This window comes from Mastomys coucha, unplaced genomic scaffold (assembly GCF_008632895.1).
Source record: "Mastomys coucha isolate ucsf_1 unplaced genomic scaffold, UCSF_Mcou_1 pScaffold9, whole genome shotgun sequence".
NCBI lineage: Eukaryota > Metazoa > Chordata > Mammalia > Rodentia > Muridae > Mastomys > Mastomys coucha.
Window position 1 is genome coordinate 109,137,811 of NW_022196915.1, and position 24,667 is coordinate 109,162,477.

Below are 24,667 nucleotides of genomic sequence, written 5' to 3' on the forward strand. Positions count from 1 at the left end.
TTGCAACCCCTTAGCACGAACAACAATATGAACTAACTAGTACCCTCAGAGCTCCCAGGGACTAAAACTCCAACCGAAGAATACAAATGGGGGGATTCATGGCTCCAGTAGCATATGTATAGTAGAGGATGGCCAAGTCAGTCATCAATGGGAGGAGAGGCCTTTGGCCCAGTGAAGGTTCTATACTCCAGTGTAGGGTAATGCCAGGGCCAGTAAGCAGGAAAGGGTGGGGTGGCGAGCAGGGGGTGGGGGGTGGGTTCAGGGGTTTGTTCTTATTGTTGTTTCTTGGTTTTTGGGTTTTTGGGGTTTTTTGGAGGGGAAACTGGGAAAGGAAATATCGTATGACATGTAAAGAAAGAAAATATCTAATAAAATTAAAAAAGTAAAAAAAAAAAGAAAAAAAAGAAACTTTAACTTTGAAAATACTTGAAATTCCTTCTCTGTAATGGAAAAGATGGGGGAGACAGGAGAGAAGGGAATTCAGCAGCAAGACTCTTTTGTAAATTTACCATGTGAGAGTTCCTGGGCTAAAAAGTGCTTTGTTCCAGCTAATACAACCACTCACCAGCTGAAAATCTTTTCTAATGGATGATTCTCCTCTGAGTATTTTTGTTCTCTGCAGAGCAACAACAAAATTACAAAGTTGCTGAGAAAACAATATATGTGTGTCTTTACGAAAGAGAGAGAGATTAGCTATAGGTAGACATAGAGTGATAAATATTCATATATGTGTCTATATACATTCAATAGTTAAATATACTCATATGCTATCAAAACCATATATAACAAAACTAAAAAATACAATTATATGTATTAATGTTCAACATATTTCTATGAAACAATAAAACCAGTTCTAATAGACAAGAGCTGTAAGCAGTTCACTTTTGAATTAACATGTTCTGCTAGATAATAAATTCATGTCAGAAATTATAACTATGGCTATGTTGTCCATTAAAAATATTAAACAGCAAATATCTCATCAATTAGGAAGAAAATGCATGAGGATTATATATAATTTGTATCCCAAATCCCTAGTAACATAAAGTTATCATATTTTGAGTAAGCTGATCATTTTTTAATCTCTATCTCTGATCTCATTAGTTGAATTTCAAAATTAACAGAGAAAAAGAAGATGACCATGGAGCACAAGAGGAAGAGGAAAGCCATAAGAGAGAAAAAGAGGAAAGAAGTGAAGTGAAGTGTCTGTGTGTGTGTGTGTGTGTGTGTGTGTGTGTGTGTGTGAGAGAGAGAGAGAGAGAGAGAGAGAGAGAGAGAGAGAGAGAGAGAGAGAGAGAGAATAAGTGCTAGATATGGTGTGCATCATTTCTAAAGCCTCACACTAGCATCCATGGAGAATCACATGCCTTCATAAGCAATGAATGCAATTAAGTAAAATCATGTCTACATAGCTAAGATTAAGAAATAGGAAAGAAATCATGAAGACTGAAATACTGTATATCATATCAAATATGATGACTTGTATCCCAAATTAACTGAAGTAACACAAAATAAGATCCAGTATCATTGACTAATTTGAATTTTTAAAGTACAAAAAAATGTGTATTTTTATTCAAAGCCAAAAGTTACTAATTTTCTACTTTTTAACAATGATTTCATATGGCAGATTATATCCATGCATAAAATAGCCAAAAAATATAATGAATAAATATAACTTTATTCTTCAAAAATATAAATGTCATTATTCTTAGTGACAAAATAATGAAAAGAATAAGTAGTGTGAATCAAATTCATATAATTTATGGCTAGATTGATCCAGTCAGAAACCATTTTTTCCTGTTAAAAGTTATAACAAGGGTCTGCAGCTAAATTCAGTCTGTTTCCAATGATGGCCACTTTACTCACCACAACTTTATTCTTTTCCTACTCTGATAAAGGGGAAGATTTTTCCTTTCATGTCAGCATAAGAGTATATTAGTCTGTTAACCTTCTGTCATGACATGCCCAGTCAAAGCAAAGGCTTTGGATGCCAGGGAGTCACTGAAGAACAAGTTCAAACATCAGTCACCTTTAAGACTAGCAATGAAAGAACACCAATTACACTTTAATCAACCATATTTGCCATCCTTTGTGTACATGAAGGGCATCAGGGAAAAATAGTTCTGAGAAGAATTTGAAAGAGACTGTCCCTGAATATGGTGTTTGAACTGCTCATCACAGATTTTTTTTCACTCACAACACATACATCACTCTGTGTTATGTTGCCAAAGGACCTAAGGCATCACTATTAATAAGATTAACAGTTTAATGGATGTTATCTATGTGGAAAATATCTGTCAGGTTCACAACTTGCAAGGTTTTTACAGGTATACAATGGAAGTTCTCTTGTTTCAGCTTAGTTTTCTAGCTTCCGTAGAGTTCTCAGCAAGCAGTGTTTAAAAGTATCTCCAACAAAAGCAGAAATATTCCCTGAAGTTTGATACACCAAAACTCAGCTGAAAGATATGGAACCATTAGTTCCAATTCCAAAGTTTCCTTGCGAAACAGTTATGTGAATTAGTTAAGTAAATATTTTTTATTCAGTAAAAAGGTGAAATTCATATTTTCCCATGATTAACTAATTTTTCAGTGACCAGTATAAGGCATTTAAAATGTGTTTTAAAAATTCAATTATCAGCTTTCTGGAGGCCTGCCAGCCCCAGAGACACCAGATAAGCCCCTCTTTCTCCCAATGCTCTGGTTGCCAACTCCCTTGAAAATACTCCAAATAACAGTAAACTGCATCAAATACTCTGCATCCTGTTACCTGCCCCACAACCCTGCCTGGTTTCCTTGAAGCTCTGGGACAGTCATCAGTGATAAATCTTTCCCCAGGCCCTTTACATCATATTCCCATAAAACACACTCATCAACTTTAAACTACATCTCATCACCTGGACTTCATTTTTCAGCCAAAAACCTAGCATGATTTTCTGGAGGCCCACAAGCACCAAGGACCCCAGAACACACTGGCACTATGTACCCCAGGGTTAAAGGTAGCACTCTAAGCCCCACAGAACACCAAAGCCACAGAAACCCAAGAGGAGACACCCTAATGGACTTGAGCACTAAGTAGGCGCTAGAATTCCAGGCCACTCAGGCCAGACAAAAATAAAAACAGAAACAGAAAGGAAAACATTCAAAAAACAAAACAAAGAAACAAACAAAAAGCCACTCATCCAACAAAGATAAACTCTGAAATCAGCATCTAAACCTGCAATAACTGCAAAGCCCCAGACAGGAACCCAGCTAGCCTACTACAACAAGCCCTGGATATCCTAACAGCTGAAGCACAGGAAGATGACTTTAAATTTAATCTTACATAGATGATAGAGGCATTTAAAAATGAAATAAATAAATACTTTAAAGGAATACAGGAAAATACAATCAAACAGGCAAAGGAAATGAATAAAACTGTTCAAGACCTGAAAGTAGAAATAGAAGCAATAAAAAAACCAAAACTGAGGGAAACCTGGAGATGGAAAACCTAGATAAGAGAACAGGAATTACAGACCCAAGCATCACCAACAGATTTCAAGAGATGGAGGAAAGAATGTCAGGCATTAGAGACACAATAGAAGAAATCAGTATATCAGTCATAGAAAATGTTAAATCTAATAAGTTTCTAACATGGTACATCCAGGAAATGTGGACATTATGACATGATCAAACCTAAGAATAATAGTAGAAGGGGAAGATTTCCAGATCAAAGGTCCAGAAAATAGTTCCAACAAAATCATAGAAGAAATTGTCCCTAACTTAAAGAAAGAGGTGTCCATAAACATACAAAGAAGCATTCAGAATATCCCATCATGATAAAATCTTAGAGAGTTCAGGGATACAACACCCATACATAAACACAATAAATGCAATATACAGCAAGCTGCTAACCATCACCAAATAAAATGGAGAGAAACTTAAAAGCAATTCCACTAAAACCATGGCAAGACAAGGCTGCCCAAACTCTATCTATTCAATGCATTACTTGAAGTTTTAGCTGTAACAATAAGACAATAAAAGATATTAAAGGGATACAAATTGGAAACAAAGAAGTCAAAGTATCTGTACTCACAGATGATATGAAAATGGTACCAAAAATTCTATCAGGGAACTCCTCCAGCTGATAAACATCTTCAGCACAGTTCCTGTTTACAAAATTAACACCCCCCAAATTAGTACCCATCCTGTACACAACAATAAATGGGCTGAGAAATAAATCAGGGAAACAACACCCTTCACAGTAACCACCAATATCTTCGTATAACTCCAACCATGCAAGTGAAAGACCTGTATGACAAGAGTTTCAAATCTCTAAAGAAAGAATTTCAAGAAGATATAAGAAGATGGAAACCCATGCTCATGGATTGGTTGTATTAACATAGTAAATACGGCCATCTTACCAAAAGCAGTCTACAGATTCAACACAATTCCCATCAAAATTCCAACACAATTCTTTACAGACCTTGAAAGAACAGTTCTCAACTTCATATAGAAAAATAAAAAACCCAGGGATGTTAAAACAATCTTGTTCAATAAAAGAATTTCTGGAGTTATCACCATCTCTGATTCCAAGCTATAATACAGATCAATTCTAATAACAACTGCATGGTATTGGCATAAAAACATGTTGATCAATGGAATCAAACTGAAGACCCAGAAGTAAATCCACATACCTATAGACACTTGATTTTATTTTTATAAAGAAGCCAGAACTACACACAAGAATAAAAGAAAACATCTTTAACAAATTGTGCTGTACTTACTGGATGTCTGCAAGTAGAAGAGTGCAGAGATCCATATACAAAAATCAAGTCTAAGTGGATCAAAGACCTCAACATAAAACTGGATACATTAAATCTGATAGAAGAGAAAGTGAGGAATAACCTTGAACACCTAGGCACAGGAGACAACTTTCTGAGCAGAACACCAACAGCTCAGGCACTAAGATCAACAATTAATAAATGGGACCTCATGTAACTGAAAAGCTTCTGTAAAGCAAAGAACACCATCAAAATTGATGGAGAGATTGAGAGGAGAGGTGGGAGGGGAAGCTATGGTCTGGTTGTAAAGTAAATAAATTAATCAATAAAAATTTCAAAGATTAAAGTATCCCTATGGGGATACTTTAGTCTCATCTATATAATTCCCTTTTATGTATGAGAAAATGAAATTTTAGGGAAATTAAGAAAAACAGCTAATTCTCTTCCTATTCTACAATATACTTAATTACAAGTATTTAGAATTACCTAACCCTCTCTCAGGATCATTTGAAAACTGCTTTTAAATTCACAACACCATATAAAACATATATTTGACATTGTAAAAGCCAGATAAGGTCACCTAAGAGAAACAGAGAGTGATGCAGGAAAATTGAGATGTATACAATGCCACTGTTCATCTTGCTGAGAGGTTTTTGGGAGGCAGGATTTATGCAAACCAATCAAAGAGGTTTTAAAATAGACAGCAGTCAACTCTTTGCAACTGTGGGAAATCTCAAGCACTGTAGAGCTCATAGAAGTATAGATTCCCAGAGAATATTCTAGATCTTCTGAAACATATCCTTCAGCATAGGGCTCAAATACGAACAGTTTTCAAATGTCTTATGCTTAGCTAAAATGGAAGCAATGCCTCAGCACAATTTAAGACATTCAAATGCCTCCTTTGCATCAATCCCCTGTGCAGACAAAATGAATAGAGAGCAACTCTAATTTGTAACCCACTGAAAACATTTTCCAAGCCATCACAATATGCTTAGCTATGTGATGAGCCAACCCAACAGTCAGGACAATTTTGAATTTACAAGTAGTTGCTCACAGTTTGTTCTTGAATTCTAATCCATTCTCACCCACTAACTGAAGCTTCAAGTGAATTGAAGTCCATTCCAATGTTTGTCTGAAGGGGTTCATCAGTATCTCTTAGCCTAAAAATGAGCATGGCTCATAATTCAATTTATGATGTTCTCTGACCCTGATGAATATGATTCTGCTGATCCTTCCTCCAGGTCATGGTATTCATGTGCCTGATCACTTCCTTCTTTCTCTACTCAAAACTTCCAAGATTCTTGGTTTTCTAGTCCTGAGAATACCTGTATTCCATTTCTGTATATATGGCTAAGCAGTGCATCTTCACCTGGACAAGCCTGCACTGGGGCAGATGGTCCTGTTTCTCTCTCGTAAAAGTTAGAGTTCAAGTTCTCTTAAGTAACAAGTAGTAGAGAAGATAATTGCCTATGTTGTACTTGTGCTGCAGGCATGTTCTTCAGTTTTGTAAGACGTGAACACTACAAATCCTAGTGCTTCAAGAGGCATGGCTCCTTTTTAGTGCCTAAATGCATCTCTAAATGAAAGTGAGAAAAAAGAAAGCAAAGTAAGTGCAGCTGACGATCTAGTGTGCCTTCATCGTGCATCACACAATGTTCATAGGAAAATTTTCACATATTCCTTATGTATTATGACCAGATTCTCAGTCTCATTCTCTTCCATCCTCTTTATTTTCCCTCCTTCCCCTCCTTTTAGACCTTCACTCACCTACCTAGTTACACTCTACTTGTATGCCATATATACACATACAATTTTATCACTTATAGAAAATAAATGATCCACAATTTATAGAAAATGTGCTATTTGCCTTCCTGACTGTACTGGCTGGTTTTGTGTGTCAACTTGACACAGGCTGGAGTTATCACAGAGAAAGGAGTATCAGTTGGTGAAGTGCCTCCATGAGATCCAGCTGTGGGGCATTTTCTCAATTGCCCTTTGTGGGTGGTGCCATCCCTGGGCTGGAGGTCTTCGGTTCTATAAGAGAGCAGGCTGAGCAAGCCAGGAGAAGCAAGCCAGTAAGAAACATCTCTCCATGGCCTCTGCATCAGCTCCCGCTTCCTGACCTGCTTGAGTTCCAGTCCTGACTTCCTTTGGTGATAACAGCAATGTGAAAGTAAGCTCAATAAACCCTTTCCTCCCCAACTTGCTTCTTGGTCATGATGTTTGTGCAGGAATAGAAACCTGACTAAGACATTGACCTTAGATCATAAGAGCAAGGAATTACAAACGATCAAGATGGCAAGTGAACCCTTCTCAAAGAGATGGCAACATTCACCCCTCATTTTTGTTGGCATTTGATTTTTCCTACACTGAATCTTTCCATAGGAACCAAATATCTCCTTCCTCAATTACTTAGAGTCTTCTAGAGAGGCTTAAGTGTATAGGCAGGAACTCAGAGAAGATAAGTAGATAACCCAATATCAATTTTATATCCCATATTTTCTCAGTTTAATGTACACAAGAACAGCAAATAAACCATTCACTTAGAATGTTGAGAATTATATGGGTAAACTAGTATGAAGTAAAAATATATGAAAAGTCACATTTTAAATTTCAAAAAGGAGAAAATCATTGTATAAACCTCTACATGGAACTTGGGCTCAAAATCAACTTCTTCCATGATGGTGTTAGCAAATGCTTACTTCTGCTAAGTATTCAGAACATTTATGCTTTGTGAAACTGTGTGCTAGGCTTTCTAGCAAAAACAGACATGGAATCAGGAGATGTCTTTTCTTTAGTTTACAGCCTGGTGGCAAAGTTCCACATACACAGTGAGATGTTTTCAAACATAACAGTAACATTACCCACATAAAATACAAGGCAAATTACCACCAATGACATCTGCTTCCACAGGTTGCAACTATTTTGAACCTCTAAGTTTCTCCATCCTACACATTCTTAAAAGTCAAAATGATAAATACATATTCATATATCTGTGAAAAAATGTCAAATCTATTCCAGAATTTCTGCAGTGTTTGACTTTTGACTAACCACATCTTTTTTTTACTAGGTGTTTATTTGCAATATCTCCTTTCCAAGGTTACCCTCCAAAATAAAATAAAATAAAATAAAATAAAATAAAATAAAATAAAATAAAATAACCAAAAACTAAAACAATCCCCTGTTCCTTCTCCCCTCCCCTTGCTCACAAACACACCCTCTCCCTCTTCCTGGCCCTGGCATTTCCCTACACTGGGACATAGAACCTTCACAGGACTAGGGGCCTTTCCTCCCATTGATGACCAACTAGGCCATCCTCTGCTACATATGTTGCTGGAGTCATGATTCCCACCATGTATACTCTTTGATTGGTGCTTTAGTCCCAGGGAGCTCTGAAGATACTAGTTAGTTCATATTGTTGTTTATCCTAAGGGGCTGCAAACCCTTCAGCTCCTTGGGTCCTTTTTCTAGCTCCTTCATTGGGAACCCTACGCTCAGTCCAATGGATGGCTGTGAGCCTCTACTTCTGTATTAGTTGGGTACTATCACAGCCTCTCAGGAGACAGCTATATCAGGCTCCAGTCATCCAGCACTTGTTGGCATCCATAATAGTATCTAGATTTGATGGCTGAATATGGGAAGGATTCCCAGGTGGAGCAGTCTCTGAATTGTCCTTCCTTTAGTCTCTGCTCCATAGTTAGTCTCTACAACTCCTTCCATGAGTATTTTGTTCCCCCTTTTAAGAAGGAACGAAGTATCCACACTTTGGTCTTCCTTCTTCTTGAGTTTCTTATGGTTTGTGGTTTGTACTTTGTGCATTCCAATCTTCTAGGCTAATATCCACTTAGAGAATGCATAGCATGTGCAATTTTGTGATTGGGTTACCTCACTTAGGATGATATTTTCCAGGTCCATCCATTTCCCCAAGAATTTCATAAATTCATTGTTTTTAATATCTGAGTAGTACTCCATTGTGTAGATGTACTACATTTTCTGTATCTATTCCCCTGTTGAGGAACATCTGGGTTATTTCCAATTTCTGGCTCTTATAAATAAGGCTGCTATGAACATAGTGGAGCATGTGTCCTTATTACATGTTGGAGCATCTTCTGGGTATATGCCCAGGACTAACTTCACATCTTTAACTATCCATCTTTTTCATGGTTTACTATAACTTTATTTGCTATCCAAAGCTTTTTATATAAAATAATAGGACAAACTAGAGAGTGAGTTCTGCTGTGTTTGCCCTTGACCTGTGCTAATGGGTTCTCTACCTCAAGACTGATTTGTTCTTTACACGCTGGGTTACCTATGTTTCCTTAGCAACATGACTGTTGCTACTAAGGCTATGAAATAATTCTTAAAGGTGCTTTTCCTATCAGTTGAGAAACTAATCAGAATTGATAACGTATGATAATTCATCATACTTTAATTGCCAAGAGAAAGGCTATTTTAGTCTCTCAAATTGTCTAGTTATCATTTAAAAATTTCATGCATTCATATAATTCATTTTGAACAAATCTACCAACTCCCTGTAACCTATCCCCATCCTTTCTACCATGATTTCTTCCCAACTTCAAGTTTCCTTTTTGTAAACTCACTGAGTCCAATTAGTTTGCATGAGTATAGGAGCATTGGTAACCTCTAGAGGAACAATCTCTAAAGAAAACTGACATTTCCTCTTCCAACAACCATCACTTGCCAATAAATTCTCAGGTTGTGAGAGAATTTCATTAGCTCCTCTCCTCTCTTGCTGGGATTTGGACTGATTGATTTTGTTCAGATCTTATGTATGCAGTGACAGCTGCTATGATTTCTTAAGTGTAATTGCACTGTCACATCTTGCAACTGCTGTTCAGCTGCAGATGTTCACTTCCAACTCTCCTCTTTGGGGTTTCAATTCTTCATGTCTTTATGCAAACCTCAAATTTTTTCCACCTTTTCTACAATATAGCTTAGCTCGGCCATCTGTACCATTTGATCACTCCAAAGGAAGGAAGGAAGGAAATAAAAGCTTGTCTTTTTAAAGATGGTAGCATGAATTCTTTCTCTTTCCTCTTCCTATTCTGGCAGCTATGGCCTGAATCTTTATGCAGTCTATGCACATATATGTTAAAAATTAATCACAAATGTGACTAAGAGGTGGGCCCTGAGAATGATGACTAGGCCTTGAAGATTTGGGTATTTTTATGACAGAGACTCAAAGGACCTTCTTCCCCTTCCATCATGTAAGGACCCAGGAAGAATGTACCATATATAAATAATAATAATATTTATAATAATAATAATAATAATAATAATAATAATGTAAGTCTTCATCATACAGAAATACTACTGATAACTTGATACTCAATTTTTAGGCTTCTGGGAACTATAAAAACCAAAGTTAAAGTATTTATAAGCTATCTATATCATGACATTGTACTATAGTAATCTGAACTAACTGAAATACTTCTCAAATGCTCAACATTTATCAAATGCTTACATTTCTTCAAGCATTCATTTAAAGGACACAAATGATTTAAACGATTTGGCAAAATACTGCAAAAGAGCATCATTGCCCTGAACCTTTAGTATCCATAATAAGAGATTTTGTTGTTGTTGTTATTTAAACTCTAATTGTCTACCATCTTTCTGAATAAACAGACTCAATAAGGACCTATAAATAAAATTCAGGTAATGATTTTGCCTAAAAGCATCTGGGTCTCCCAGGCTTTGTTAAGCACAGTGCTTTCCTAGACTGGAGATCTTAGAGGAAAGGATTTATCTTCTTTTTTCACAAGAGAAGGGGGGCCCAGTTTAAGACAAGCTCAGCATTATGCAATATCTGTGCATAGTAGAAATGCACAGCTTGACAGTGCAGTAAACAAACATTACATATGTATGTGTATATATGTTTATATATACATATATATATGTGTATATATATGCATGCAATGGTGATATGATTGTCATAGCCCATATGATAACTTCACTTAATTGGGAAATGATACAAATAAGAACTAATATATACATTAAGGGAGGGGGGCAAAGTAAGATTTGTGTCTTGCCTTGTATGTGGTTGTCTTTCTTCAAAATCATGTGCCAGCTATACTTAGACTAAATATTGATATCTCAAAATGGCTGATATCCTTAACTCACAGTTGCTATGTATAATACCAGGTACTTTAAATAACAACATAATCTAGAATAAATACTTTTCCATCTCTTCCTGACAGTCATGAACCATTCTACATGTGAGTTTCCTCTGACTGCCCTCAACTCTGTGAGATGAACTGGTGAAATGAAATAGGCTTTCATCCTAAACTGTTGCTGCTGAAATACTTGTAACCTCTGAAGAGAGCTTGGTTACTATGCATTGTGGTGATATATGAGGTGTAGAGAGAAAACACTTAGCTTAAAATGCTCATTCTTCATACATCATATGAATTTGAGAAAATATAAAACATAATTTATTTTAATATATGTTTTGAAATACTGAAGAAGCAACAGAAAGAGAAGTATTTTTTCTGATAATTAAGATACTACATCACAGCCATTTGAAGTTCAATGTATTTAACTGAACAAAACCCTCAGTTGAAAAATAAAACAACTTCAATCACTCAAATACCACTTTTCTTGGCTGATATGAATGGTGTAATTGCAAGTAACTTAAACATTAGAAACATTAAACTACAAATACCTAATACCATTTTTATTCTATTATTTAAAACAACCTAAGCTATAAAAGAGAAATATTTAACTATAGCTTAAATCAAAATCTTTGAATTAATGTATAAAACATATTTACTTCCTTTGATTCTCTACTAACCCAGTTTACCCAGATAGGATACTGACCAAAGTAGAAACAAAATATATATTGAAGGAAATGAGGGGGATGCGTAAAGAACAATATCTATTAACATTAAGGGACGATTTTGATGGCTTATTTCTTAGATTAGTTGACATATGTTGAACATTGTCTTGACATTTGACACAATTTTGAATACCAAGAATACAGAAATAAGCAAAAGAGAAATTGTTTTTCTTGGCTCCTTCCAGCTTATAATCTTTCATGAGAATTAATCAGTTATTGTACAAATGATGAACTCTCCTCATTAGATAGAGAGAAAAGCACTACACATGAATGATAATTTTTGTTAACACTAGACCAACAACATGAGGTATTTTCGTTCATGGAAGTTCTATTTATCAAGCTACAATAGTTCTATGAAAATTATATTCTTTAACAAAAGGAACATATTTTGCATATAGATAGATTTTTTAGACAAATTTATTAGACAGTATATAACTTGGCTTTGTAAAGCATTTAAGGCAGTAAAATTTATAAACTTTTCTATATTTTTAAAGATTTATTTATTAAATGTATGTGAGTACATTGTAGCACGATTCAGACACACCAGAAGAGGGAACTGTATCCCATTACAGATGGTTGTGAGCTACCATGTAGTTGATGGGAATTGAACTCAGGACCTCTAGAAGAGCAGTCAGTGCTCTTAACTGCTGAGCCATCTCTCCAGCCCCAAACCTTTCTATTTTCTACTAGCGCATATTTCAGAAAAGGAGTCCTTGGTCAAGTTATGCCCCAACATGTCTTCAGTGATGGAATAAGGAAACCACAGAGAAAACTTTTGTATACAAAGCCATGGGAACCACCATGTGATGTAACAGCAACCAAACAGTTGCAACAGAAAAGGTTGACTGATATAGTGGAGAGAAGTTAACATGGATGGTCACCAGGCAGTAACAGTAGGTTCATATTAAGGTATTCAGGCAAAGATAAATGTAAATATCACAGATAATGACATAAAATAGAAAAACCACTTCAAAGAAATTGTTGCCTTCTAGCTTTAAACACAATCCATCCTGAAATCAGCCCCTGCAATATGAAGAAGGCAGGAGTATAGGTGACCATGACAGAAGCAGGTATACAACTCATCCATGAACATTCCCATCTCATTGTTTCTCCCTGACTGACTGGTTTTCCTTCATTGTACAGTAATTCCACAGACCCTGAGGCAATTCTCAATAAAAAAAATGTGGCTTGTGTGAAATTGCTGACATCATATTGTAATTCTAATTTTATAGAGAAACAGTGAGAACCTCAGATTACATAGAAATGGTCTAGTCATTGCTATCTCTATATGAATTCTGACCTAAATACAGGTGTCTGGCAGTAGCTTTATAACATGAATCAAAATAAAACTGGTTTCTATGTCTCCCCAATAGTCACATAAAGTGCCTAAGGAGCACTCATGTTCAGGTTTTACATTTAGGCTTTTACCAAGTTCTTTGTGCATTGAGACATTATGTAACCACCCACAAGGAATATGTAACTGGTTAAGTTACCTCCCTTGCAACATACTCATTTTGTGTCATTTATAACTGGAGTCCTGGGAAAGGAAAAATGTTCAGTCACAAAATGCTTTCTAATGTGAAATGAAAATTAAATCATAGTATATTAGAAGTCGACAGATATAGCTTACAGTGGGTAGTATATTATAGGTTATTTACTTTGCACACTGAGGTAAGTATTCATATGCATTTAAGATACTTGGGGTTAAAAATGATGTCATTTTCTACACTTAATAGCTAGTAGGCAAGTCTTAGATGCCAGGAGGCCCACACTTACTTCACTCAATGTTGCTTCTCTTCTTCTCAATTTAATAGCAGTTTGCAAATTTTAACACCTTCATCTCACTATGAAATCACAATTGTAAATATTTCTTCAGATAAAGGATTGAAAAATTATGAATTTCATATTTGATTTAGGTATCACTGAAATCCCAGGAAAGATAATGAAGGCCTAATAGCTTAGAGTAGTCCACTTGGATTTATTTCAAGAACTTTAAACTCATGAAAGGCTCTCATAGCAGCTTTAACATTTTTATAAGACAGAAGAATATACATAGCCCATGACAAAAATCTCCAGAAACAATCTGTTCATGTGGTATTTGATGAAACAGTTTAGAAAGGAGTGAACTTCAATGTAAAGATCAAAGGCATAAGGTTTACGTTCATCAATTTTTAAGAGTAGCAACAAAATTAATGTTCCTAAAACTACACATCTACTTCATTATCTATTCCAGAAAGCTGGAAATAGAACCATAAAATGATGAGGGTGGAGCTTGAATTTCTAATCATACCATGAAAGTCATAAATATGATAGTGAAGTTAGTAATCTTTAAGCCTGAAAACTACAGGTCAACTACTCCCTTTATGTTAAGTAAGCACAGCCAAGGTAACACCCACTGAAAGCCTAAACCAATAACAAAACAAATCATACAGAAACTTAGCTCTATTCAGCCTTACTGCACAGTTAACTCCATAGGACTTCTTTTTAACTGCCTCATCCATTCCCTTTCCTTCTGCCCAGTGTCTGGATCTGTCTAGCTCCTGTGGTTGAGAATTGTAAATAAGTATAAAGAGAAGAAAAGTAACATGAGAAGTCATGGGGGGTGGAGACAAAAAGAAAGAGAAACAGAGAGAGACAGAGGGAGACAGAGAGAGAAAGAAAGAGAGAGAGACAGAGAGACAGAGACAGAGAGACAACAGAAAGGAGTTCTACAGGAAAAAAAATATTACCAAAGCTTAGAAGCAAGATGAGATTAAAAACCTCAGTGTGGGAAGGTTGAGTGTGGGAGAGATAGCTCATAAAACTGTCAAGATACTTTGAGATTACATATTTTCTTTTCATGGAATCATGGAAATAAGAAATTCTGTATCAATCTTGAGTTATTTTAAAATATGTTGTATACATTGGTTGAATTACATATTAGATCCTTAATGGTTTAGAGGTGAGATATCAGGTCACTGTGTGTGTATATGTGTGTGTGTCTATATTTGCCTATTTGTATGTATACACACTTATGTTTACATATAAATCCATGCATATCTGTATATACATATATATTGAAGGTGTATAAAGTGTTGCACAGTTGCATGAAGATCCATACATGACACAGACTGTCACAAATTATCTGTCCTTTCTCTAGAAACAATGCTGTCACTTGCAATTATATAGTGATAGCCAAACCAGGAAGGCATCATGCCATAGACACCCAGAGGAAAAGTCCCAGAATAAGACACCTCAAATTCCAGTGTGTATTCTTTATTTTACACTACTAATCAAATATTTCATTCCCTGGGAGTTTTTTCTTTAAATTTTTTGCAAGAAGGCATAAATTAAAAATATGAACTTATAGAAGACAAATTGGGCACCGAACTCTTCAAAATAATAATGACAACAGCCTCATCATAAGTTGACCATAAACATGTAACTAATTTCTGGATTCCTCCATAAACTAGAAAAATGTTTTAAATTATGAAAATATTTGAACACTATTTGTGTACATTTTAAATGTTAGGATCATAAATTAAATCTCATGAATACATATATCAGAATATATATCTTTCCACTATTAGCATTATTCTCTGAAGGCATTTAAAGTATGTGAAAGATTACAGAATATTTAAAATCACATCTGGCTGTAATTTACTATATAAAAATATCTACGAGTCAAATAGTAGCAAGTCTCTTGTAGAAAACAAGTGAAATGAAGTAGTTTGTAATAGAATCATCATAAGGAGTGAAATGCTATTAGATCAGACCAGATCAGTCCAAGGAAGACAAAGCATACTATTTTGTAGAACATTAAGTTTAACATAGTAGTGAAAATCACTTGATCTTACCATGGATTCACACAATTCCACTATGAAGTTTAGAGGGACTTAAATCTACCTTAGGGCTTATCAGCTCAACATCACTTTCTTCTGATTTATAGCACTCCTCTCAGAACAAGATCCAAGCTATCCATTCTGAAACACATTCTCAGAGAGGAGAGCAGAATCTAGTTCTAAATTCTAATATAGAGTTTAGCTATATTAAAATGCAATGTCTATTCAGCACAGTATACTGACTCTAAAGCATGTTTATCAATTTTAAGTTTAAAAAAAAGTTTAAAAAAAATCAGGTAGACTCAGCAAAGCACAGACATGGAATAGCTTCACTGAATTGCAATCAACACTAAAGCTTCCCATCGGCTCTGTTAATCAGCATAGAGATGTGACATGTGGAAAGGTGGGTTGTGTATATTGCAAAGAGTCAGCATGCCATCTGTCTGAAAAAGACTTTCATAGCAAAATGCTTAATCTCCAGAGAATGAATCTAGAAACATGAGGCCAACATATCAGACAAATATGCAAGCATTGGTTGCTTTTGTCATGACTTCAACAGCTGTGCCTTCCTTATTTTCTAGGATCTATTCACTATTTTATCTAATAGAGGAAAGAAGACTGTTTAATGTGACAGCTGATAAAAAGAACAGAATGTTAATAGAAAGGATCATTTTCTCTAGACACACACACACACACACACACACACACACAGCCCTGTAATCCATAATAATGAGACAGAGATGACTAGTAGAACATGACAAGCCATCCCTTTAGCAGTTATCTGGACCTCTGGGTAGAAACACAGTTTCCTCACTGAGGGAAAAGCAATGACTAAGAAGGCTTTGAAAAACATGAAACTGAGCTATGGGGCTAGCAATTTGTAAACCTTGCATCTTTGTAATCCTGGCTATTTAGTAAACAAAGTGTTACTCATAAAATCATTGTTCATATCATCTATATTTTCTATCTATAAAATAAGGAAAATCCTTCTTCTAGTTCTTCCCTTCCCCATGGTGCAGGAAAAGCTTATAATCAAGCCAATAATCAAGATATTTCCAATACAACACTTATAACAATAAAAACTAATGCAAAAATAGTTATCATGAACAAAATCTTTCTACATCTGCCATCCTATCCATCCCCCTACTGACTCACCTACCTATCCACCCCCTTTCTCTTTGTGTATGTGTTTGTGTCTGTGTGTAGTCTGTAATACTTGGGATAGAACTTAGAGCCTTTTACAGGCTATATATGTGTCCTACCACTGAACTATATATCCCAGCAATTTTAAATGTATTTTTTGTTATGAAACAAGACTCACTAAGTTGAGCAAGCTGACTTGAGTTTGTGATCTCCCTACCACAGACTTCCAAATAGCTAGGGTTATAGGTCTATGCCACAGGATTCAATTCAAATTTTCTAATTTTTTAAGTTAAAAACAGTCCTGTACTTGTATCTCACAGCCAGTCTGCTCATCAGCCTTGTCAAGGCCTGTTCCTGTTCCTCAGAGTGATGTTGGAGTGTTACATCAAGGTCTACAAGCTTTATAAATAAAGAGAACACCACTGCTCCAGAGAAAGAGTAAAGTCCATAAAGTGCAGGCCAGAATTGTCATTACTGTTTTGTTTTATTCTCAGAAACCTTTGAGGCAGATGTTACTGTTTTATTTTTCAACAAGCACAGTTCTTATAAACTGAGATCTTTACCAAGAGTTGGGACTCCAGAATCTCACTCCATCTCCTAATTAATCATGGAGCTTGTACTGATGTACAGTTGGAACTGAAGCGTGAAAGTGGAATCTGATGGGGCTCTCTAATACTTAAGCTGATGGTTTTGAAAATGATGTTTTTTAAAACTTCATGTTCCAAAATTTAAGCCTAACAGTGAAACACATGTCAAAATTAAGGTTCTGACTATAGTTACATAGTCATCTGAACTGGGCACAGAAAGAGGAGGCAGAGAAAATTGCAACATTCTATTTTCATATTGTTTACTTACTAGTTATTTGAAGCCACCTGTTTCTACTTAAATTGATCTGCCAGGTAGCTTTATTCCTACATGAATCTACCAGAAAGAGGCTTTCTGTATCATAGATGTTCCACTAGATGATATTCTTTATGTGTCTAGCTCCTGATGTACACATGTATGTATAGCTCCTAATGTCTAGAAATATTTTTCAATTGATCTCAACAATTATAATCACATTTTCTATGTACTTAATTTCTAGATATCCCAACTGCACATAGCTGAAGACATATATGTGACTTTAAAATGAACATGACCAGAAAATAAGCACTACTAACCAAGTGTCTGTTGATTTCACCACGACTGCTTTGATATCATTGTGCCAGCCCCCCTAGTTGACCCAAGACAGTCAATTCAGCAATATTTGCATAAGACATTCATCTACATTTTGGATTGTACTGCTGCATCTCATTCCCATTGCTGAAGCTAGTCTTGTTATCTTTACTTCCACAGAAAGGAAGAATAGATAGTTTCCCTTTCTAAGGTGGGACCAGCCAGGAGGCTCAGGCCTCAAAAGTGTTAGGGCAGCTGGGACAGGATCATTTCTACCTCCTACTAAAACTAGGAGGTACAGCTGACCCATAACTATCTGTGAACTTTTTCCACAAGCAGAGAGCTTGTCTCCAGGGAGTGCTCTGACCATGGGACTAAGATGAGATTGCCATTTTCTCTCCAGTGACTTTCTAAGGCAGGACCAGCTGGGAGGCTCAGGCCACAGAAGCTGCAGAGTAATTGGAACAGGGTCCTTCATTCATCCACCTGTACCCAGGATGGACGGCTGATCCACTGCACACAGGTCTTACCAGGGAAGAGCTGATCTCCCAGAAGTACTGACACAGGCTTACAGACCCACAGGAGGAACAACAAGCTCCAGTCAGAGACAGTAAGACCATCTAACACCAGAGATTAACAGATGGCAAAAGGCAAATGCAAGAATCTTACCAACAGAAACCAAGACTACTTGGCATCATCAGAACCTAGTACTCCCACCACAGCAAGTCCTGGATACCTCAACACACCAGAAAAGCAAGATTCAGATTTAAAAACATATCTCATGATGCTGGTAGAGGGTTTTAAGAAAGACATGGATAACTCTCTTAAAGAAATACAGGAGAACACAGGTAAACAGATAGAAATGATTAAATTAGAAATAAAAAAAAAATCCCTTAAAGAATTACAGGAAAGCAAAACCAAACAGGTGAAGGAATTCAACAAAACAATTCACGATCTAAAAATGAAAGTACATACTAGGTACCAAAGTTAAACCAAGATCAGATCAACGATCTAAACAGTCCCATATCTGCTAATGAAATACAGTCATTAACAGTCTCCCAACCAAAAAAAGCCCAGGACCAGATGGGTTTAGTGCAGTTTTATCAGACCTTCAAAGAAGACCTAATACCAATACTCCTCAAACTATTCCAGAAAATAGAAACAGAAGGTACTCTACCTAATTCATTCTATGAAGCTACAATTACTCTAATAGCTAAACCACACAAAGACCTAAAAAAGAAAGAAAACTTTGGACCAATGTCCCTTATGAATATTGATGCAACAATACTCAATAAATTTCTTGCAAACCGAATCAAAGAACACGTCAAAACGATCATCCATCATGATCAAGTAGGCTTCATCACAGGGAAGCAGGGATGGTTCAATATGCGGAAGTCCATCAACGTAATTCAGTATATAAACAAACTCAAAGAAAAAAATCATATGATCATCTCATTAGATGCTGAGAAAGCATTGACAAAATCCAACACCCCTTGATGATAAAAGTCTTGGAAAGATCAAGAATTCAAGGCCCCCACCTAAACATAGTAAAAGCAATATACAGCAAACCAGTAACCAACATCAAACTAAATGGAGAGAAACTTGAAGCAATCACACTAAAATCAGGGACTAGGCAAGGCTTCCTACTCTCTCCCTACCTATTCAATACTGTACTTGAAGTCCTAGCCAGAGCAATTAGGCAACAAAAGGAGATCAAAGGGATACAAATTGGAAAGGAAAAAGTCAAACTATCACTATTTGCTGATGATATGATAGTATACTTAAGTGACCCCAAAATTCCACCAGAGAAGGCCTAAACCTGATAAACAACTTCAACAAGTAGCTGGATATAAAATTAAGTCAAGCAAATCAATGACCTTCCTCTACACAAAAGATAAATAGGCTGAGAAAGAAATTAAGGAAACAACACCCTTCACAATAGTCACAAACAATATAAAATAACTCGGTGTGACTCTAACTAAGCAAGTAACAGATCTTAATGATAAGAACTTCAGGTCTATGAAGAAGAAAATCGAAGATCTCAGAAGATGGAAAGATCTCCCATGCTCTTGGATTGGCAGGATTAATATTGTAAAAATATCCATCTTACCAAAAGCAATCTATAGATTCAAAGCAATCCCTATCAAAATCTCAACTCAATTCTTCACAGACTTGGAAAGAGCAATTTGCAAATTCATCTGGTATAACAAAAAAACCTAGGATAGTGAAAACTTTTCTTAACAATGAAATAACCTCTAGTGGAATCACCATCCCAGACCTTAAGCTGTACTACAGAGCAATTGTGATAAAAACTGCATGATATTGGCACAGTGACAAGCAGGTAGATCAATGGAATAGAATTGAAGACCCAGAAATGAACCCACAAACCTATAGCCACTTGATCTTTGACAAAGAAGTTAAAACCATCCTGGGGAAAAAAAAGAAAATATTTTCTGTTACCTTTTTTTTTTTTTTTTTTTTTCGAGACAGGGTTTCTCTGTGTAGTCCTGGCTGTCCTGGAACTCTGTAGACCAGGCTGGCCTCAAACTCAGATATCCGCCTGCCTTGCCTCCCAAGTGCTGGGATTAAAGGCATATGCTACCACTGCCCAAAAGAAACTATTTTCAACAAATGGTGCAGGCTCAACTGGTAGTTAGCATGTAGAAGAATGCAAATCTATTCATTCCTATCTCCTTGTACAAAGCTCAAGTCCAAGTGGATCAAAGACCTCCACATAAAACCAGAAACACTGAAACTAATAGAAACGAAAGTGGGGAAGAGCCTCGAGCACATGGGCAAAGGGGAAGTTTTCCTGAAGAAAACACCAATAGCTTATGCTCTAAGGTCAAGAATTGAAAAATGGAATCTCATAAAATTAGAAATCTTTTATAAGGCAAAGGACACTGTCAATAGGACAAAACGGCAACCATCCAATTGGGAAAAGATCTTTACTAATCCTATATCCAATAGAGGACTAATATCCAATATATACAAAGAACTCAAGAAGTTAGACTACAGAGAACTAAATAACCCTACTAAAACCGGGATACAGAGCTAAACAAAGAATTCTCAACTGAGGAATATCGAATGGCTGAGAAGCACCTAAAGAAATGTTCAACATCCTTAGTCATCAGGGAAATGCAAATCAAAACAACCCTGAGATTCCTCCTCACACCAGTCAGAATGGCTAAGATCAAAAACTCCAGTGATAGCAGTTGCTGGAGAGGTTGTAAAGAAAAAGGAACACTCCTTCAATGTTGGTGGGATTGCAAGCTGTTAAACCATTCTGGAAATCAGTTTGGTGGTTCCTCCGGAAATTGGACATAGTACTACCAGAGTACCCAGCTATACCACTCCTGGACATATTATACCCAGAATATGCTCCAACATGTAATAAGGACATATGCTGCACTATGTTCATAGCAGCCTCATTTATAATAGCCAGAAACTGGTAACAACCCAGATTTCCCTCAACAGAGGAATGGATACAGAAAATGTGGTACATCTACACAGTGGAGTACTACTCAGCTATTAAAAACAATGAATTTATGAAATTCTTAGGGAAATGGATGGATCTGGAGTATATCATCCTAGGTGAGGTAACCCAATCACAAAAGAACACTCATGGTATGCACTCTCTGATATGTGGATATTAGCTCAGAAGCTCAGAATACCCAAAATACAATCTACAAACCACAAGTAACTCAAGAAGGAAGACCAAAGTGTGGATACTTTGTTCCTTCTTAGAAGGGAGAACAAAATACCCATGGAAGGAGTTGCAGAGACAAAGTATGGAGCAGAGACTGAAAGAAGGACAATTCAGAGACTATTCCACTTCAGAATCCTTCCCATATTCAATCATCAAACCCAGACACTATTGTGGATACCAGAAAGTCCTGGCTGACAGGAGCTAATATAGCTGTCTCCTGAGAGGCTGTGACAGTGCTCGACTAATACAGAAGTTGAGGCTCACAGCCAGCCATTGGACTGAGCACAGGGTCCCCAATGAAGGAGCTAGAGAAAGGACCCAAGGAGCTGAAGGGTTTGCCACCCTTTAGGATGAACAGTTTGAACTAACTAGTACCCTCAGAGCTCTCAGGGACTAAACTACCAACCAAAGAGTACACATGGTCGGATTCATGGCTCCAGCAGCATATGTATAGCAGAGGATGGCTTAGTAGGTCATCAGTGGGAAAAGAGGCCCTTGGTCCTGTGAAGGTTCTATGCCCCAGTGTAGGAGAAAGCCAGGACCAGGATGTTGGAGAGGGTGGATTGATGAGGGGAGAGGTAACAGGGGTTTTTTGTTTGTTTGCTTGTTTTGTCTTGTTTTTCCAGAGGGGAAACAGGGAGAGGGTGTATCATTTGAAATGTAAATAAAGAAAATACATAATAAAAAAATTAAAAAAAAATAGAGAGTTAAAAAAAAAGATAGTTTCAATAGCTTCTGGGTGTTTTTGTCAAAAGTCATTTTACTCTAGAACTTTCCTCTTGAATCAGTTGCATACTCTCATCTCTGCTTAGGTCCCAAGCTAGATGCCAACTGTTGTGTTTATGTAAACATTATCAGCTTCCCTGATAGTAACCACTAGTGTTCTATCTGTATTCCTAGAAAGATGCTCTACAAATATGAGATAAACCCTCATAGGACAGACAGAGGAAATTAGTTTTAAAAAATCCTTCATATGATTCCAATCCTCTTGGAGTCTGAGACCTAATGGACTAAAGTACAGAATCCATGTTTTTCTTTAAAGAGATCAGCCCTGGATTACTTATATCATCACCAAAATGACTATTATGGAAGTCAAAGAACTCTAAGAACAGTTAAGATCATACAGGAGCATTAGGAAGCTGTGAATGTGACAATGTCTTCCACAGCAAACCCATGTTTCTGGTAATATGTTAAGTGTGTGATACACTACTGTCTGCCTGAGGAATGAGATTCTTCCAGGCAAAAGGAGACACAAAATTGACTCTCACAGGAGGAAAAAGGGATGTAGCTGAGCTCAACATGCATTGACCTTGGTGAGGAGAAGCAGCGGTGGAAACTGTATACAACTATGGTTCCAAGAACGAGTGGTCTCATAAGCAAGCCCTCATTTGGCTAAGCTTGCTGCCATTGGTTGCTTCCACATCTGGTGTCCTATCCGCTTTTGCCACGTGGCCCATTGGGATTGGCTAAGCTTGGGCTGGAAGGCAGAGCTTAAGTAATGGCAAGAGAGAGGAGAAGCAGGCAGAAGCCAGAAGTAGGAGAAGCAGGCAGGAGGAGCAGGAGGGAGAAGCAGGAGGGAGAAACATTGTTAAAAGGTTCCTGAAATAAACTGCTAAAAGGAAGAGTTCCCAGGGCGTGTCTTTCTTGCCGGACAGGAAAGACCGGACAATTGGTGGCCCTTACGGGAAAGGAGACTCAGAACCTTTTGCAGTCAGGGCAGCCAGCTGGTAAGTTCCCAAGGTAAGTTGGGACAATAAGGACCTCAGTGAAGAGGAAATAAGGTCTCCGGGTTGGAGCAATAAGGACCTTGGAAGTAGAGGCTATAAAGAATAGTGAACTGAAAGTAAAAGGAACAAAAAAAGGGTAAAAAAAGTAACCATGGGCGCTTTGTATTCAATTTTTCTGGCTCTCCAAGAGCTGTTATTGTCAAACTCAATTTTTCTGGCTCTTCAAGAGATGTTAAGACCTGTGTGGAAGCTTGTTAGGAGCTGTTTGGAAGATCAGCATTGTTGTAAGGCCATGGAAGAGAGGAAAGCCGCATTCTCCTTTCAGGTTTCCCCTCAACAGCTGACTTCAGCACGCAGCCCTATGCGGGGGTGGGGGAGTTCAGCTTGGGAGATACTAGCCACCTGTTTCTGGTTAATGTTAACCCTAGCAGCAGCTTGGTATCCCTGGGAAGCCCAAGACCTTAGGGAACTAAAGAAAGTAGTGGCAGAGGATGGCCCTCATTCACCCTGGGTAGAGACCATCCTTGAGGGCTTTGCCCACCAGGCTCTCACCCTCAGAGATTGGAAGAAAATGGTCAAGGCTGTGCTCCCCTCACCCATGTTCCTTAAATGTATGACCTTTTACCAGGAGGAGTGTGGAGTGCAGGGGGAACAGAACCAACATTGTATCTTTAAGGGAAGAAATGTTTCAATTCGACTGTTTAGAAAAAATGATGAACCTGGACCTGTTAGTTCTAAGGTGTATGAGATAGAGGGGTCAGCCCAATTTAAATAGCTCTTTGCTGTAGTGATAGCATTGGATTCCATCCCTGGTATATTTAATTTGTTTTCAGATAGTTTATATGTGGGTAAGTTATTGGCCAGTTTGCCTAAAGCCCATATTAGACTAGATTCTAATCCAATAAAATTATTGGATTTGATGATTGAAGCATGTACCCTCCTTAGACAAAGACAAAACCCTATTTATATTCAACATCTCAGAGGTCACCAAAATCTCCTAGGCTTTTTGTCAAAGGAAAACAGCCTGGCTGACCAGGCTGCATCTGGACTCCAATGTCACACTGTCTCAGAGGCCACCCACTTTCACCTCTTGACCCATACTAACTGGAGGGGCCTCCGTTATAGGTTCCCCCATATACCAGTCAAAGATCTTAAAAAGATTGTCCACACATGCAAATCTTGCCAACTTTTTTTCCAGGTGCCACCCCTCCAGACTTTGGGGAGCAACCCCCGTGGACTTCAATCCAACTATTTATGGCAGATAGATGTTACTCATCATTCTTCTTTTATAAAGCTTAAATATGTTTTTGTATCTGTTCATACCTTTTCCCATGCCTGCTGGGATAAATCGGTCAGGTGGAGAGACCCACTGACCAGAGCTTGGAGAGGGCCAGACCCACTCTTGACAGCCAGAAGAGGGTTTGGCTGTGTTTTCCCCTAAAATGAGAAAAGACCAATCTGGATACCAGCCAGAGACATAAAATACTTGCCCCAACAGG

The 24,667-nt window shown here is 37.2% G+C and overlaps 1 protein-coding gene and 1 long non-coding RNA gene across 2 annotated transcripts in view; both read right to left on the reverse strand.

Annotated features, from left to right (window-relative positions):
* Nucleotides 1–24,667, reverse strand: part of Fgf14 (fibroblast growth factor 14) — a 669,954-nt gene that overhangs the window by 292,197 nt on the left and 353,090 nt on the right. The gene's annotated exons all lie outside the window — the stretch shown is intronic.
* LOC116084632 overlaps nt 1–24,667 on the reverse strand; it is a 372,091-nt gene that overhangs the window by 1,527 nt on the left and 345,897 nt on the right. The window contains exon 2 of the long non-coding RNA XR_004116192.1: nt 566–616. This is a non-coding gene — a long non-coding RNA (uncharacterized LOC116084632). The remainder of the gene's footprint in view (nt 1–565; nt 617–24,667) is intronic.